Here is an 18,502-nt window from a genome sequence, read left to right as displayed (position 1 = left end):
ACATTCTCAGGCATTCACCACTTAGTGATTAATAGTCCAGAGAAGTGACCATCAAACCCACCTGCAGTCTCTCCAGAGCAAAAAAGCTCACTGACTTTCAGAGACTCATCCCAGAAGCACTGGGTGGATCCTACTGGAAAGCCTCACTCTTTAGTGGAAAGCTGGGGAAGATTTGCACTTTCCATAAGGGAGTTAAAACACAAGGTTCCTACCCAAACACCACCTGGGCGCGCCTAGGGTTTACTCAGGATTAGTTTTTGTCTGCCTTCCTTACCAGCTGACCTGCATCAGATTCTCCTAGAGAACTTGTTAAAGCACATATTGCTGGGAGTTCCTATCATGGCTCAGTGGTTAACAAACACAACTAGTATATATATACATGAGGACGCCAGTTCGATCCCTGGCCTCGCTCTGTGGGTTAAGGATCCAGCGTTGCCGTGAGTTGTGGTGTAGGTGGCTGATGAGGCTTGGATTCTGAGTTGCTGTGGCTGTGGTGTAGGCTGACAGCTGCAGCTCAGAATAGACACCTAGCCTGGGAACTTCCATTCGCCAGGAGTGTGGCTTTAAAAAAAAAAAAAAAAAAAAAAAAACCAAAACAAACAAAAAAACACATATTGCTGGCTTCTGTTCCCACATCCCACCCAGTTCCTGATTCATTAGGTGGGACCCAAAATTTGCATCTGTAACAAGATCTCAGGGATGCTGAAGCTGCTGGCGTGAGAACCACACACTGTCTGGCAAGAACTACTGGCCCTCCCTGCAGGCTTTAAGTTCCTTCCCCCTCTGGATGGTGTTCTTGGCTCATCAAGGAGCTGCTGGATTTTGCCCTGAAGCTGGCCTGATAGAGTAGCTGGTGAGGAGATGTGTAAAGTGGAACTAGCATTCGTAAGGCTTTCGTTTCAGTAAAGCCATCACTGCAAAACAGAAACACAGTTTAATCAGAACCATAATTGGTACATGGCATAAGGATTCTCATTTACTCTGCTACATCTCATTTTACTCTGAAGAGGCATTTACTGCAGACAGCTTTGAAAGGAAAGAATTTTATAATTAGAGAATGCTTTATAAGTGTAATCAATTCTGGCTTATGTGAAGGCTTTTCTAGAAATCAAAATGCATACTGGCATCAAAATACAAATATTCCAGAAACAAACATTATGCAATTTACAAGGTATTCATTAATATTTGAATATACTGTTTCCAGCATCCCATTCAGGAATGAGTTGATACTTTTTCTGTGAAGACTCAGTGTTCCTATTACTGAAATGACCCAAAGACAAGAGTCATTAGTACAACTTGTCTTCTTCATTTGGGGAGAAGGCTCTTCCAGACAGAGATCTGTTCCAGGATAATCTAATCCTGTGCTAAATTCTCGGGGCAAGAAAGGGCTTAGAACTGAACAGAAACCTGTGTGACTTGAACACAGTCAACAAGAGGGAGGTAGAAAGAGGTGAGCAGGGGGAGGCATCCAAGTAAACTTGCATAAGCAGGACGGTAACATTTTTTTTTCTTTTTGGGCCATACCTGCAGCACACAGAGGTTTCCAGGCTGGGGGTTGAATGGGAGCTGCAGCTGCCAGCCTACACCACAACCATAGCAAAACCATATTTAAGTCGAGTCTGCAACCTACACCATAGCTCAAGGCAATGCTGGATCTTAACCCACTGAGTGGGGCCAGGGATCAAACCCACGTCCTCACAGATACTAGTTGGGTTCGTAATGGCTGAGCCACAATGGGAACTCCCAGGACAGTAACATTTTAAACAAGGGATCAGCAAACTTTTCCTGCCATAAGCCAGATGGTAAAGAACATAGGCTTTTGTGGACCATAAGGTCTTTATCCCAACTACACAACTCTTCGGATGGAGCAAGAAAGCAGCCACAGGCAATACTTAATTGATGCGTGTGACTATGTTTCAATAAACCTTTATTAACAAAAACAGGCAGAGGATGAGCTTAGCCTGTAGTCCAAATTCTTTCAGTTGCCAACCCCTGAAAGAATAAAAGCAGACATGAGACTGGATTAGGAAACACAAGCAGGAGCAGGAAATTCATCTTCTAATGAATTGAGACCATCACTGGATAAAATGTCTCCCTAGGATTAAGAAGATGTGGTACATATATGCAACGGAATACTACTCAGTCATAACAAAGAATGAAATAATGACGTTTGCAGCAACATGGATGCAACTGGAGAGTCTCATACTAAGTGAAGTAAATCAGAAAGAGAAAGACAAATACCATAATGATATCACTTATATGTGGAGTCTAAAATATGGTACAAATGAACCTATCTATAAAACAGAAACAAACTCAGAGTCATAGAGAATAGACTTGTGGTTGCCAAGGGGGAGGGGGAGGGAATGGGATGGACTGGGAGTTTGGGGGTTAGTTGATGAAAACTATTACATTTAGAATGGATAAACAATGAGGTCCTACTGTATAGCACAGGGAATTATATCCAACCTCCTGGGATAGACCATGACGAAAAAGAATATAAAAAGGATATTTTAACTGATATTTTAATTTTGAAAGATATTTACTCTCTTTAACTGAGACTTAAAGAGAGTAAATCACTTTGCTGTATAGCAGAAATTGGCACAACATTGTAAATCAACTATAATAAGAAATAATTTTCCTCAGGCTCCACACTTAAGTGGGATATGATCAGACATGCCCAAGTTCTCAAAGAGTGATGATTACAGCTTTGGAAAACTCTGACCAAGTGAAGCGTTTAAATGAATTGATTTACTCAACTTTAACAACAGAGAAAATGTAATAAAATCATTTTCACATGTTTGAGGTGTCATTTTGCTGAGGATGTGATGTGACCAACTGGTTTCCATGCTCACTGAGTAGAGAGATACAGAGATCAAAGGGAAAGGGAAAGTAAGACAAGGGAAGGAAATGGAAATAGAACATAATGGCCTCACAAAGTAAAAACTTGTAAACACTGTTCCCACCAGCTTTGCTTCCTGTTTCTGTGGCAGACACGTCCATTCAGGAATAAAGGACTATTTTCACTAATGTATCTTAGATATACCTCTTTTCAAAGGAACGCCATGTCATACACTTAAGTGAATAGTTGCATCATGATTTATCCTCTTTTAAACAAGGATAAGGTTTTAAGTCTTCCTTTTTAGGAAGAAGGCTGCATGTATGGATGGATTTTTCTTTGTCAGGTGTGCTAAGTACTTTACATGCATTTTCTCATTTATTCCTTATGATGTTTCTTTGAATCAATATTATTCTCATCCTGATTTTACTAAAAACTTGAGTCTTTGCTATCATTTCACAGAAAACTGAGACTTAAAGAGAGTAAATCATTTTTCCAAGGCCCCAAAATGGTAGACCCAATTTTCATTTTATTTTTTAAAATGAGGCAGACTGAGTGAGGAATAGCTATATTTACATTTCTTTTTGACATAGCACTGAGTGACATGAATCATCAAATTTCCACCTTTTTGTTTAAAGGATCAAAGTTTTGTACTTTTGACTAGAGCCAACCTAGTTCATTCACAGCTCTGTAAACATTTCTAGAAGATGGATGATTTTTCTTTATTGTCTATGTGTATGTGGGTATTATGTGAAGAGGTGCCAATCTTAGAAAAGTCTAAAATGTAGACTCATTTTTCTAAGCTCTCCTAATATCCTTTGTAGTAATTACGGTTTTAACTTCTTTAAACATAGGAAGCAGGAGTTCTGTTGTGGCTCAGCAGTAATGAACCTGACTAGTATCCACAAGGATTTGGGTTTGATCCCTGGCCTCACTCAGTGGGTTAAGGATCCGGCGTTGCCGTGAGCTGTGGTGTAGGTCACAGACACAGCTCAGAACCCATTAAGCTGTAGCTGTGGTGTAGGCCAGCAGCTAAAGCTCCGATTCACCCCCTAGCTTGGGAACCTCCAAATGTCGTGGATGTAGCCCTAAAAAGACAAAATAAATAAATAAATAATAAATAAATAAAAATAAACATAGGAAGCATAGCTGTTTTATCATCTCTCTGATACCTCCAATATCTGAAGTATTGGTGTGTCTGTTTCTATTCTGCTGGGTCTTACCCTCATGTGTCACATCCTTCTGTGCTTAGATATCTTTTACTCCATGATGATCATTTCCTTCAGAAGATTCTTTGTGAGAATTCTTTGAGACCTGGGAAGAAGGTGCATTCCTCTGGAGAGGACTGGAATTTACTTCTGCCAGGTGCTTGGAGAGAACACCAGTTTGAGGCCAGCTTAAAATTCATAGCCTGAGAATCTGGTAGTTGGGGCTGCAAATCTGTGTCACGATCAACTTTCAAGTCTTAGGCTCCCTCCTTCCATCACTGCTTGGGGCCAAGGTAACGCTCCTCACCTTCTCTTGGAGGAGGATGGGACCTGAATCGTTCTGATTTGCCTTTTCCCTTAGAGGTGCCAGCCTGAAGAGAGAAGCATCTGCTAGTATATTTCCCATCTTAGGCTTGATCTTGTTTCCCACACCTTTGCGGCCAGAGGGACAAACCACCAGGACTAGTAACTGTCCTCACAGCAGGGGTGTGGGAAACCCTTGCCTCTCTGGGACCTGGCTTCACTTAATTTTGGCTGTCATCTGGTTATTTTGTCAGGTCTTTGAAGTGCTCAAAAAATGAGGGCTCATATATTTTGTAATATTTTAGGTTGTTGGATAGTAAAGAATTAACCTTACTCAATCCTGCTGTGGCATAGCAGGATTGGCGGTGTCTCTACAACACCAGGACGCTAGTTTGATCCCTGACCAGACACAGTGGGTTAAGGATGCAGCACTGATGTAGCTTCAGCAGAGGTCACAACTGGGTCTCGGATCAGATCCCTAGCCCGGAAACTCCATATGCTGTGGGGTGGCCAAGAAAAAAATAAAAAAAAAAACAGGGGTCTGGCCTTTGCTCTTGCATCCTGGGAGGTAATCTCTAAGCCCTTGGAAGGTCCCACCTGATACCCATCTGCTCTGGCAAGATATGATCTATGACCAAGGATGAGCCTCTGGTCCGGAAAAGGGACCCATCAAGTCCATTCTCCAATGGAGCCTCTACTCAGGACCAGGTGAGTATGTCTTCATTTCAGCATCGTTTCAGTGAACAGATTGTAAGTAGTGGGATCACACTGATGAGTGAGGCAGTGTTTTCTACCACTAAAGGCTCGTCATCTCATTGGGGAAGATGACTTAAATCCAAAAGTCTGCGGCATCACACAGGGAATTGGAGATCTGAGGGCTAAGCTATAAGCAAAACGCTATGGGGGAGCCTGCATGAGGATAAGTGATTTGACCTGGGAGAAGAGGACTGGTTTTAAGAAGTGGGATGGGGTGTTTCAGGCAGGGGACATTCCATTAACAAGGGGTGAAGTGGAAGCCAGAACATGGAAAGCAGGTCACAGGAAAGTCTGGTCAGTGGTCTCAGAAATTTAACATCAGTGAGGAGATGAGAACAAGCTAAGGCTGGAAAGGTAGGTTGGGACCTCATCGTGAAGGGCAAAAGCCAGGCTGAAGAGGTCTAACAGGATTTGGGGGCAATTCTGCAAGGAGTCAGAGTCATGGGGTTTTGAGGAGGGTGATATAACTGGAGCCCTGGTTTCTGAAAATATTCTAGCTGACCTCTGTTGGATGCACTGGGGGCCCAGAGGACAGAGAGAGAAGGGCACTTCTGTGTGCGGGTAGTTGTACCAACCCAGATGTTACTGTTGATGGTGGGAAGCAAAGCAGCAGCAGCTGGACTGTCAGAAAAGGACAGAGAGAGGCTTAGAGAGGAGGAGGATGCTGAGGGAGGGTCCTGGCCTGGGTACCAGAGTGCAGGTGATGATGCTGTACCCTGGATACCAATTGCCAGGCGAGGGTTGCCTGGGAAGACAGAGGCAACAATGAGCTTGGTTTTCAGACTGTTTGGATGTGAAGGGCAGTTACTATATTCCCATGGCAAGCTGTTAGAAAAAGAGGCTGAGTGCTCAACAATTTCCAGATTATCTGTTATTCTTTACTGCCCTCTCTCCTCTGAGGAAGGACCTCTCCTTGGTCATGGCTGAAAGGTTACAAATAACACTGAGGACAGATCATGCTCTGGATCTGACCGACTGAGAGTCCAACACTAGCTCTGCCACTGTCCAACTGCACTGCCTTGGCTGAGTCATTGGATTTCTCCAAGCCTCAGTTTCCTCATCTAGAAAATGGTGAGAGCAAAAGTATCTCTTGTACAATGTGGTCTGGACAAATAAGTGAGTTAGTACCTGGCAGACCACAAACACCTAAAAATGCTACCTGTTATTAAACCAGGGGACTTACCATTCTGCAAACATATCCCAAATTTCCTGCCTCCAGCCCCCTGTCCCTGCCACTCTTCTGTGCTTAGAATGCTCTTAAACCTACCCTGACTCATCCACCAAGACTCCATTCCTCCCGTTCACCTGGCTCCCTTCTCAAGACCTTGAAATCTTACTTACCCTTGACTCTAGGAGCTGGGGTTGGAATTTGGAATTATCCAGGAGACGGGAAGGGTTTGCACACTCAGATGATTATATCAAGTCTTGGTAGGCTCAGACAGGGAAATGTAGACTTGACTCTATCAGAGAAAATACTCCAATTCTGGGAGGCTTTCCTAGTATGTCTAAAGAGAGGGATCAATTTCCTAAGGTTTGCTACCCTTTTACTTTTGTGGATAGCTGAGGACTTTTTCCTGAGCACTTCTGTTTTGGGTCCCTCTTTGGGAGCATTTTCCCAGGTAGAAAGTTCTACCAGCCAGTTCTCTCCTGCTGCCTTCCACCCACGCTTTGTTTTGGCAAATGTCACTTGCCTAGGAGCTGCAGAAATGCTGTTCTGCACAGCCTAGATGGAAATGGGAAGAGACAGCCTTCACTGAGAAATTAAGATAAGAGTTCGGAAGGGCCAATCTGCTTTAAAATATGATTTTTAACAATTTTTTTTAAAGTTAACTCCATGTCATTCTTTGGGCTTCTACTTATTACAGTGTATTTCTTTTGTTTTTGAACAGTTTCTATAGCAATATAATGAAAATAACTTTTTTTTTTCCAGCTGCAAAGAGAGAACCATGAGTTATTCCTCACCCTAGTTTCCTTTCAGCACATAGAAAAGTCAGTGCTTGCCCTGCCCCAATAAATCAAAGCTTCAAAAAGGGCAAGGCATCTAATCAGAGAATGCAGCTTCCCCTAACTAGACAATGAAATCCCATGTCTGTCATCTCTGGAATTAATAAGAGATAAAGCTCCACTTTACGCAAAGTTCCCAACCAGGTCAGGAAGGAGTCAGGACACAGAATGAGTTGGCAAACCGGGTCGTTATACTTATCTACAAACATATAATTCAATCAAGATTGACATTTCATCTGCATTTCATAGCCATGGGTAAATGTCTTTACTTGCATTTCCAGTAGGACCAAAGACTTCATCATTTTATTTGTGAAAAATATATTTTCAAAAAAGAAATATTTTTGAATGAATAGGGGAATGTTTGAGTGCAAGGGATATTGCAAATAAACCTTGAAGCATGTAGAAGCTTTTATCAGAGACACACAAACATTTTGTAGGAATGGACTGACTCAAAACAATCATGCCCTGTTGATCCAACTTCTCTAGTTTTCCAATATTAATGTCCCCAATCGAGTAATCAATGAAGGCAACACTCATTGTGTGCCTTCTCCACATTATGCTAAGCCCTGGGTTAAGAAGATGAATAAAACACTGGGCCTGCCCTCAGTGAGCTTTACTCTTAATTTTTTACAGAAAATAAAACACAAGAATCATTATAAATTGATTCTGAAGTTCAGTTTGGAAGCTCTACATGACAGTTTTGCTTCATAGTAATTTTCTTTGAAAATAAAATGACCTAAAGATACAAACAAGATAGAGCTTTTCTTTTTTTTGAAACTTTCATATGATTTTACTTTATTAAATTTCTTGTAATGAATAAATGTGATTATTTTGATGTGCAAAATTGTATGTGGTTAAGGTATACAACGTGTAACTTGGAAACATTTATATTCTAATATTGCCAATGTAACAATATTTATCACATTATACAATTATAGTACAATATTATTATCCATATTTTATACTGTGCATTAGGTCACCATGGCTTCTTTACTGCTCATTATAAGTTTGTGCCCTAAAACACCATAATTTTATCCCCCAGCCTTTAGCCCCTAGTAAGCACCATTTTACTCTTTGCTTTTTACAGGTTTCACTTTTTTATGTCCCACATATAAGTGATATCATACAGTACTTGTCTTTCTTAAAGACAGCTTTTCTAAGATGGAATGAAATTGCAAAAATCAGCTGAATTCAATAAATTTTCACCATAATCACAGCTACAAATCTCATAAATCTGTAAGACTGCTTGAAAATTAAAACAAAAATTGGTTAATGCTTATGTTACAACACTTCAGTAAGGGTAGGATACTCAAAAATACATAAATGTATTGGAGTCCCAGATTTACCCAAATAGTGCTATCATCTGGGACCAAGAAACTTCCTGAGAGAAACTCATTTCAAAAGAGAGAATTCTGCAGGCGGGCCTGGTTGCAAAGCAGCATTTTATGTGTGGTGCTCAAAATTTGTCTTTAAATCTAGCCATGGGATGGGGACATCAGATTTTAAAATTTGAGAAGCAGTTTTTACTAAAAACACGATAGACACCGGGTGTAGGGGAACACCCCTTTGGGATTTATGTCACAACATGTAACAAAAACTGGAGAGACTCAACATTCTCCTGCCTCGGCACCCTATACAAAAGAACAGTGGCTCATCCCAGTTTCCAAGATGACTACACCCTTTTTACCATTAGGGGCAACCAGGAAGATGAGGCACCAGAGCCACACACAAGAGCCCCATCATAAACACCTCAGCAGTGGAGATCACCAGCACCAAATGATGCTAGGTAAAAAAAGAAGAAGAAGAAGAAGAAGAAGAAGAAGAAGAAGAAGAAAATGGCAGATGCGATGGGGCAGGGCAGAGACTGTAGATAATACATATGAGTACCCCCTAGATAGAGAGAATTTTGCAGGGAGTTGTAGGGCTTTCAACAGCAGGTGAGGATAAGAACCAGAGAACTATGGTTTATTCCTGCTTATCTGACCCCATATGTCTATGCAGAAGTTGACTATAATAGACAGCATACATGAAGGATACTCAAATATTAGGTCCTAATTAATTTCAAAAATATGCTGACTTACTCTCTAAAGAAAAGTGCCCACCTATTGTAAATTTAGTAATGTATTCAACAATTTCTTTCCCATCTGTGGCATTTCTGGTTGAGTACTCATAGACTCTACTACTGTGACCCGATAGCATCATGGTGAACATAAGGGAGAGGGAAAATAGACAAGAGAATTAAGAATTTAAGGAAATAGCATTGTTCACCATGAAGCCTCTGCTTTGTTCTCCTGAGAACCAGTGGCACTGAACAATGAGAAAGTACTCTTGGTACTTTTGGAGATTATATAAAAGGTAAATTGAACTGATCCAAAACTTCTGGGCTGGATTCCTTTCCTCTCTTAAAGATTTCTGCAAGAGATTTTTTGCTCACAAGACTGAAAAAGAACTTTTTAAAGGTCTATGAAATGCTTAGAATGGACTTTATGCTCAGTGGTAGATCAGAGCTGACTGCAGATGGAAAAGTATGTATCCTATGGTACTTTTAAGGGCCATGGAAAAGCATTAAGAGCAGAAGAGAAAAAAGTACTGACAAAGTTATTTGGTCAAGATGTTCACTGATGGCTTTTTAGAACTGAAAACAAGCCTCTTCTTGTTCTGAAGCAAGAATATCTTTCTTTTCTTCTCCATCTGCTGGGTGCTCTGCTACCAGTTCATTTTTCCAACGTGTCACTTTCATCATGTTGTCTTCCTGCTTTAAATCTTAGAAGATAAATTTCATGGGCAATGGGGAGGAGGAGTGGCAGAGAACAGCCAATTCAAAGAATAATAACTAGCGCTAAAATGTATGGCACACAGTGTGCCAGGCACTGTTTCTAAACACCATGAGTGTGTTAACCTATGTAATATTCAAAAACCCTTCTGAGATAGATGCTAATTATTATTATTTTATCTATTTATCTATTTATTTATTTTGGCTGCCTTTGTGGCATGTGGAAGTTCTTGGGCCAGGGACTGAACCCATGCCCCAGCAGCAACCTGAGCTACTGCAGTGACAACGCTGGATCCTTAACCCATGGAGCCACATGGGAACACTGATGCTAATTTTTTCTTTACCCCATTTTAACGATGAAGTTAATAACTTGCTCAAGATTATCTAGGTGACATTTCAACGAGGTGGTCTGGCTCTAGGGCCCCTTTGTTCTTGACCACTGTGGTGAAATCCCAGAGCTCAGAAGGCCCTCAGAAGCACAAAAGAAAAATGCGTCTCTGGTTCATGTTGTGCTCAATCCCTGAAAAATCAGAAGGAAGATGCTCTGGTTTCATGATGGCATGTAATGCCTTCAACAATATAATAAGAACTCTTTTTCTATCTCATTACTAGCCAATCTCAATTCCTCCCATCTAGCCAAATGTTCTCACCATCTCGAATGCTATTCCTCCTGTGCCTCTGTCTTCCTGTCTCTACAAATCCTAATGATCAGTCAATATCCATATCAAATCTAACCTTATCCAAATGAGGACATCTTCTCCAGCCATACTAACCGGGAGGGGCCACTTTGGCGTCCTCCAGCCATTGTGGTCCATCCCAGGGATCTGGTATCACCCCTCACAACTTCGTAGGATTCTTTTCTTTGTTGGGTGCTTTTCCTCACCTCTAATCTACATTTGAATCTCTTCAAAATAAGATCTAATGATAACACATATTTCAGACACACTCTGTTGATTATGTAAAGAATAAAACTATCCAATGTGCCCCAGGCAGTAGCCTTTATAGAGAGGACATCCTTGGCTGGATGGAATAACGCAGAGGAATAAATAAATATAAGAATCCAAACAGACTTTTCTACAGTTGCCTTGCACTGTTATCACGGGGTCGGAAAAATGCACAAATGTGTTTAATTGATAAAGTACTTTTCGGTAATTTCTGACACATATATTTCTGATTTGCTGGTGATTTTTTAATATGACAGTATGTTATAATTACATGTATACAATAATTTATATATAAATATAAATATAGTCAGTTTCTCCATGAGAATGGAAGTTTTGTGAGGGCAAGAACATTGTTTTATTGTATCTCTTGTACCTATAACTGTGCCCAGCATGTAGGAGGTGTTCAGTAAATAGATGCTAAATGAACAAACATCTTGGAAAAAACACAGCCTGTTCAATAAGTGGTGCTGGGAAAACTGGACAGCCACATGGAAAAGAATGAAATGAGAACACTCCCTAACACCATACATGAAAATAAACTCAAGATGGATTAAAGACCTAGATATAAGACCAGACACTGTAAAACTCTTAGAGGAAAACATAGGCCAAACATTCTCTGACATAAACGGCAGCAACATCTTCTCAGATCCACTTCTTAGAGTAATGACAGTAAAAACAAAAATAAACAAATGGGACCTAATCAAACTGAAAAGTTTCTGCACAGCAAAGGAAACCCTAAACAACACAAAAAGACAACCCACAGAATGGGAGAAAATCTTTGCAAATGAATCAACTGACAAGGGATTCATCTCCAAAATTTATAAACACCTTCTGCAGCTCCATACCAAAAAAACAAACAACCTCATCCAAAAATGGGCAGAAGAGCTAAACAGACAATTCTCCAAAGAAGACATACAGATGGCCGAGAAACACATGAAAAGAAGGTCAACATCACTCATCATTAGAGAAATGCAAATCAAAACCACTATGAGGTACCACCTTACACCAGCCAGAATAGCCATCATCAAAAAGTCTATAAACAATAAGTGCTAGAGAGGGTGTGGAGAAAAAGGAACCCTAGTACACTGTTGGTGGGATTGTAAATTGGTGCAACCACTGTGGAAAACAGTGTGGAGATGCCTCAGAAAACTAAACATAGAACTACCATTTGATCCAGCAATCCCACTCCTGGGCATCTATCCAGAGAAACCATAACTCGAAAAGACACGTGTACCACAATGTTCATTGCAGCACTATTTGCAAGAGCCAAGAAATGGAAACAACCGAACTGTCCATCGACAGAGGAGTGGCAAGAAGAAGTGGTACATATACACAATGGAATATTACTCAGCCATTAAAAGTAACAAAATACCAGTATTTTTAGCAACATGGATGGACCTCGAAATTATCATGCTAGGTGAAGTCAGTCAGACAATGAGACACCAACATCAAATGCTTTCACTGACATGTGGAATCTGAAAAAAGGACAGAATGAACTTCTTTGCAGAACAGATACTGACTCATAGACTTTGAAAAACTTAAGGTTTCCAAAGGAGACAGTTTGGGGTGTGGGGGATGCGCTGGGATTGTGGGATGGAAATCCTATAAAATTGGATTGTGATGATCATTGTACAACTATAAATATAATAAATTCATTATAATAAAATAAAAAAAGAAAAGAAAACAAAAATAAATGAACAAACATCAGAGATTCGTTGCCAAAATGGGTGGCCAATAGAAGTTTTCAATAAGGTCTATGTACTGTAATTATACTATGTGAGAATAATTTCACAAAACCACTTATTTAAATGATAAGTGATTTAATAAATAAATTAAAAAACACACAACATAAGGATTGTGAGTTTACGTTTTCTTTAGGGTCTTATTGAGGACTACAGCCCAGGAGACAGTCTCTCAGCGATAAGGAAACTGCTCCAGAGAGGCTGAGGCAGAGCCAGTTTATACATGACTTTGGTGAGGGAATACCTGCAATCAAGCACACATCTTGGTAAAAGGTGGCTGCTAATCAGATGGTCAACAGACACATGAAAAGATGCTCAGCATCATTCATTGTTAGAGAAATGCAAATCAAAACCATAATGAGGTACCACCTCACTGGTCACAACGCCCATCATCAAAAAGTCTTCAAATAACAAATGCCAGAGAAGGTATGGAGAAAAGGGAACTCTTCTACACTGTTAGTGGGAATGTAAATTGGTACAACCACTATGGAGAACAGTATAGAGGTCCCTCACAAAACTAAACTACCATATGATCCAGTAATTCCCATCCGAGGCATCTATCCAGAGAAAACCATAATTTGAAAAGATCCATGCACCCCAATGTTCATTGCAGGATTATTTATAATAGCCAAGACATGGAGCAACCTAAGTGTCCAACAATAGAGAAACAAATAAAGAAGATGTGGTACAAATACACAATGGAATATTACTCAGGCAAAAAAAAAAAAAAAAAAAAGAGAGAGAGAATGAAATAAAGCTATTTGCAGCAACATGGAGGGACCTAGAGATTATCATACTAAGAGAAGTAAGCCAGAAAGAGAAATATATGATTTCACTTATATGTGGAATCTAAAATATGACACAAATGAACCTATCTATAAAACAGAAACAGATTCACAGACACAGAACAGACCTGTGGTTGCCAAGGGCGGAAGGGCTTGGGAAAGAGGTGGATTGGGATGTTGGGGTTAGCAATTATAAGCTATTGCATATGGAATGGATAAACAACAAGGTCCTACTGTATACCATAGGGAACTATATTCAATATCCTATGATAAACCATAATGGAAAAGAATATGAAAAAAAGAATGTGTATACTACAGTTAAAAAAAGATTACTGCTAATAGCAAAGAACAAATATCTCAAAGTTTTTAGTGCTTTCCTACATATGGAAAGATGCAAGAAACTGGATTCATTAAAATCCTTCCTAAGATATGCATCTATCTAAAGCGGCTATTCATCCGAGCAGAGTGCCTCATCCTGTTTTTCATCCTGAATTCCTCTCAGAGTGCACTGTCGATTGCAGTGGGTTACCATTGAACCCTAGTCGGACTAGAGGTGAGCAGTGCTCTTTGATCTTCTTTGTTCATGACTCAGTTAAGGGATTTAAGTTTTTAGAGATATAAAAAAGTGGACTGGAAATGTGATATTTTACTATGCTTCCAGTCCTTAGTAACCACTTAACAGTGTCTCAAAACACTCTGTACCATTAATTAGGGTTGCTATGGAATGGATTCTGGAACTGTATTTCTAAGACACAGGAGGCCAATGTGCAATGACTTTCAGGGCCCAACATTAAAACTGTACAGCCTGTTTCAAGTCTCTTTAACTCCCCTAATGTGGTTTACTAAATTTAGATCTCTGCAATGTTGGATTTTTCTCTTACACACACACACACACACACACACACACACACACACATGCGCACAATTTTCTCTGTATATAAGAGAAAGAGAGAGGCTCCTGTTTCCCTTCTTTCCCCAGCACCTGTGCCTCTCCCAGGTTCAGACATGTTACTCTCAGACCTTACCAGTGGCTAGAACGGTGGCTGGTCCTCCCTTCCCATCCCTGGAAGAAAATGAGAACTACTGAGCTTGAAAGCATCACTCTGACAAGATTTTAGGTGGTATGATAGAGGCAATGTCACATGTAGTAACTGCACTGTCTAGGCAGAAATCTGTCTTGTGTTTGTGTGTGTGTGTGTGTGTGTGTGTGTGTGTGTGTGAGAGAGAGAGAGAGAGAGAGAGAGCGAGAGCTTGAAACCATCACCATGACAAGATTTTCGGTGGATGATATGGCAATGTCACATGTGGTACCTGCAGTGTGTAGACAGAAGTCTGTCTTGTGTGTGGTGCACGTGTGGGTACACATCCTCCTTTTGCTCCCAGCCACTCCACTCACATGCCACACACCCCCCCCCGCGCCCCCAGCCATCAGAAAGGAGGTGGGCTTACCTCTCACTGGCTTGGCCCCCACTAAGACCCCAGAAAGAGTTGAAGTCTAACTGCACTTGAGTTAACCTGACTTTACTTAGAAAGATAAGGTCAGTAAATCAGAATACCCTTCAAACTGGGTTTTGCAGAGTGGTCGAGGTATTTTGTGAATCACAAGCACCTTGACCATTAGACGGTAAACAGACATTATTAGTGTGGTAATGGTTTCTTTCTTTTCTGGAGGGAGAAAAACGATCTCAGAAGGAAATTCTATTTTATGCACAGGTTGAACTCTGCTTCATCTAATTTATTCCAGTGCCCAACAATGAGATCAAAATAAATTGAACTCTTAAGAAATATTAACAGAGGGGGGAAAAAAAGAAAAAAAGAAAAAGAAATACTCTGTCGACTAGAAAAATACACAATCTTTAAGTTTTATTTGGGGCAAAATTAGAACTTAAGCTAGTTAGGTAGCCCTGAGAAACTGCTTGGAGGCAGTGAGGGAGGAGCTAGGATATATAGGAATTTTTGCAACAAAGGGCAAGGAACAGGAAGAGGCCTGGGCTCACTGAAATCATTCCTTTGATATGCACCTCCGCAACCACAGCCAGCATCCAGAGTTTTCACTGCCTGCAGGACTCAGCAGCTCTCACCCTTGGAGGTGACTGCATTCACAGATGATGGTGACATTCTTTATCCTTAACTACAGACTGGGCTGAAATACCACCCCAGGAGTAATATCAGGATATGAAAAGGTGAGGAAGAGGTGCAGCATACACACATTTTACAGAAGTCTGTTGCTGATCTCCTGAAGGTTACTACCAGTCACAAGGAGCATACATCACCACGAAGGAGTTTAGTATTTTTCTAGATATGAGGAGATGCAAGAATTGGGAACAGAAAATCTTCTAAAAATATCTGACTATCTGAAGGCCTGTTCTTCCAGTTTTCCCAGAGCAGAGTGCCTCACTCCTGGTCTCCAGTCTGAACTCCACTCAAGGGGTGCTGTGGGTTGGTAGCTGCAGTGGCTCATGTTCTACTCCACGTAGAGGCTGATGGCAAGTGCCAAACTTCAGTTCACAACTCACACAGAGGTATACACCAGTAGCATGCATTTATAAGTGTACACTAAAGCCAGGCTACGGGCCAGAAAAACATTCAGGTTTTGTGGTGGCTGTGTCATTGGCAATGTACCGCCAAAGGCAACCACCAAATCTTGTTCTCAGGACTCATCCTTATTAGGGACTCGTTCTCAACAGGGGTCAAATGTCAGCCACTAGGGCCACATCTGCAGATGTTTTTGGTTGTCACAGTTGGGGGAGGGGACAACTGGCATCTGGTGGATGGAGGCCAAGGATGTCGCAAAACACCCTCCAATGCGTGGAAGAGCACCGGAAGATGTCACCCCAAAATATGCTGTTTTGGCAGAGGGTTATTTTGAGCTAAAGACAATTGAGAACCAGCAGAGGCAAGAGAAAAGCTTTTGAACCTCCCTGTAACTATCTAAAAATAAAATATAAATGTCCCCATTTGTAACAGAAATTTACATATATAAAGGAAATTTCCATTTGTAAAGATGTCTCTGTATCAGGAAAGAGCTACACCTGGAGACAACTCTTATCATCTGAGAAACTATTAACTGCACAACAAGACAACCCTTATTTACCAGCCTTTCCTCCCCTCCCCTTCTAGCCTTCCTCTGACCAGAAACCCCAAACTCCCTTTTCTTTGTTTAGTCTAAGAGGGTAAATGAACCCCAATCCTCTGGCCACATTCTAGAGTCTCACTTCTTTGTGAAACCTCTGCAGATGTATGTAATTAAACTGGTTTTATTTTTCTGCTGTTAATCCATCTTTTATCCATTTGATTTGCAAGCCCCAGCCACTGAACTAGGAGACCATAGAAAAATAGGCTTTTCCTCTCCATAGCACAGGATGGGTCCCCCACAACAAAGAATGATCCGGCTGCAAATGTAAGTAGTGCCCAGGTTGAGAAGCCCTACTGTATACTGACAGAAATGTAAAGCATCCAGATCAGCAAGGTGTCAGAGAGCTTAGCAGCTTTTACATGAAGTCAAACCAATTCTCTTTATGGCTGTGAGTCTTGGACAGATTACTAATGATGCCGCAAAGATGTTACCGGAATCCGGGTTCTTGTTCACTCAGCCAAAGAATGAACTTTGTGAACACATAGGCATCAAGCAAGCAAAGTCTTTATTACAAGAAAGCAAACAGCTCTCAGGACAGCTGGGAGGGGGAAGAAGAGTTCCCCCTATTGTCTTATAGAGGTTTTTATCCCATAAAATGGGGTTTACCAATGTGGGGTCCAGAAAGATGTGGTTTTGTCCCATTGGCCTTACTCAGTTACCTATATCAGTCCTTGTCCAATGGGGTCTTAGGGGTGGAAATGTCCCCTAAGTCTTTGGGTTTCTTTGCCCTTCTTGTCCCATAGACTGAGTCACAGGGGGTTAGAGATTAAGGTCTATCTGGGTGTAGGTACACTTCCTATAGTAAACAAGGCCTGTGGGGATGTTACTCCCTGGAGCCTTTAAGCCACAAATGTTAATCAATAGTCATATCAAAGAATGCATCTAAACCCATGCTCCTACACTGACTACCTGAGTTAGTATTTGGCCTTACTAACATAGTTAGTCAGGGTTTCTAACTATGCTTAATAAAATGACCCTGCAGAGTGAAAACGAGGGTGTCTGATCCCTACATCTCTCCAGCACTTACACATTTAGGAGCGAAACTGTGTGTACAAAGTGGAAGAAATCAGGAAAGTTTCACAAGATCACAACGCCAGGGGTGGCCTCTGGGTTAAGGGTGTTAGGAAATTAGCGCACAGAAAACTTTTTCAGTAAAGATGTGGTCTTTAGGGCAGGATCAACGCCAATAAGAAATGGAGCAGGACCCTGTGGGACTCCTGGGTATAAATCCTTTCTGTGTCGCATTTCTCCTCTGTAGCAAATAGGTCTCATTTAGCTTTCTTGACCTCCCCTGAGTTCCAAAGGGCAGGTTTAATCAGTTGCTAATCAGGGAAGGGAGGGGATGCAGGAACCAGGGAGAGCAGTGGAGAAACAATAGTGCAGCTTTGGGGCAGGATCCTGGTTCCCATCAAGGAATAGACACAAGGTATCTTTGAGCTCTTCTGCAGAACTAAAGCCTCGTCCCCAGGGGAGGACAGCAACTTCAGGCTGAGCACTAGATTCCTGGAGCATTGCCCAGTTACCTCACCACCAACCAGTCAGAAGCAAGTCTGCACACATTGGAAGATAACCAAGACATTGAACCCCTCCCCCGCTAAAGGATTCTCCCTTTAAAAACTTTCATGGTCAAACAGAATCTTCAGAGTTGGTTTTTGGACATTTCCCCAAAAAGCAAGCTTTCTGTTCCCACCAGCACTTGTCTCTTGAGTATTAGCTTTTGAGGGAGCAGCGGGTAGCCCAACCTGAGTTAGGTAACAAACAGGCTTGGTGAGAAGCAGATACAGCTGCAAACCCAGAACCTGTCTTCCTGAAGGAGTGGCTCTAGCCCCAGCATGGCTCCCACTGTGTGATTACGGGCAAGTCTCAGACCTTTTTTGTAAGCTCAGGAGCGGGCCTGTGCCTAATGGGATCCTTCAGCTCTGTAATTCTCACTCTGGGGTTTCTCGCCCCTGCTCTGGCACACGGGACCCAGACAGCTCTGCAAAGCGATGCTGGGGAGATGTGTTTATTCATTG

General features: G+C 41.4%; 1 protein-coding gene across 4 annotated transcripts in view; it reads right to left on the bottom strand.

Moving 5' to 3' along the window:
• Positions 1-18,502, bottom strand: part of UBE3D (ubiquitin protein ligase E3D) — a 581,163-nt gene that overhangs the window by 408,557 nt on the left and 154,104 nt on the right. The gene's annotated exons all lie outside the window — the stretch shown is intronic.

The sequence above is a fragment of the Sus scrofa genome, chromosome 1 (genome assembly GCF_054392235.1).
Source record: "Sus scrofa isolate SSC_HxYL_T2T_F1_AM1 chromosome 1, Sscrofa_HxYL_maternal_Yorkshire_Landrace_v2.0, whole genome shotgun sequence".
In the NCBI taxonomy this organism is placed as follows: domain Eukaryota; kingdom Metazoa; phylum Chordata; class Mammalia; order Artiodactyla; family Suidae; genus Sus; species Sus scrofa.
The sequence above is the reverse complement of the archived record's forward strand: the minus strand, read 5'-3'. Positions and strand labels throughout refer to the sequence as shown.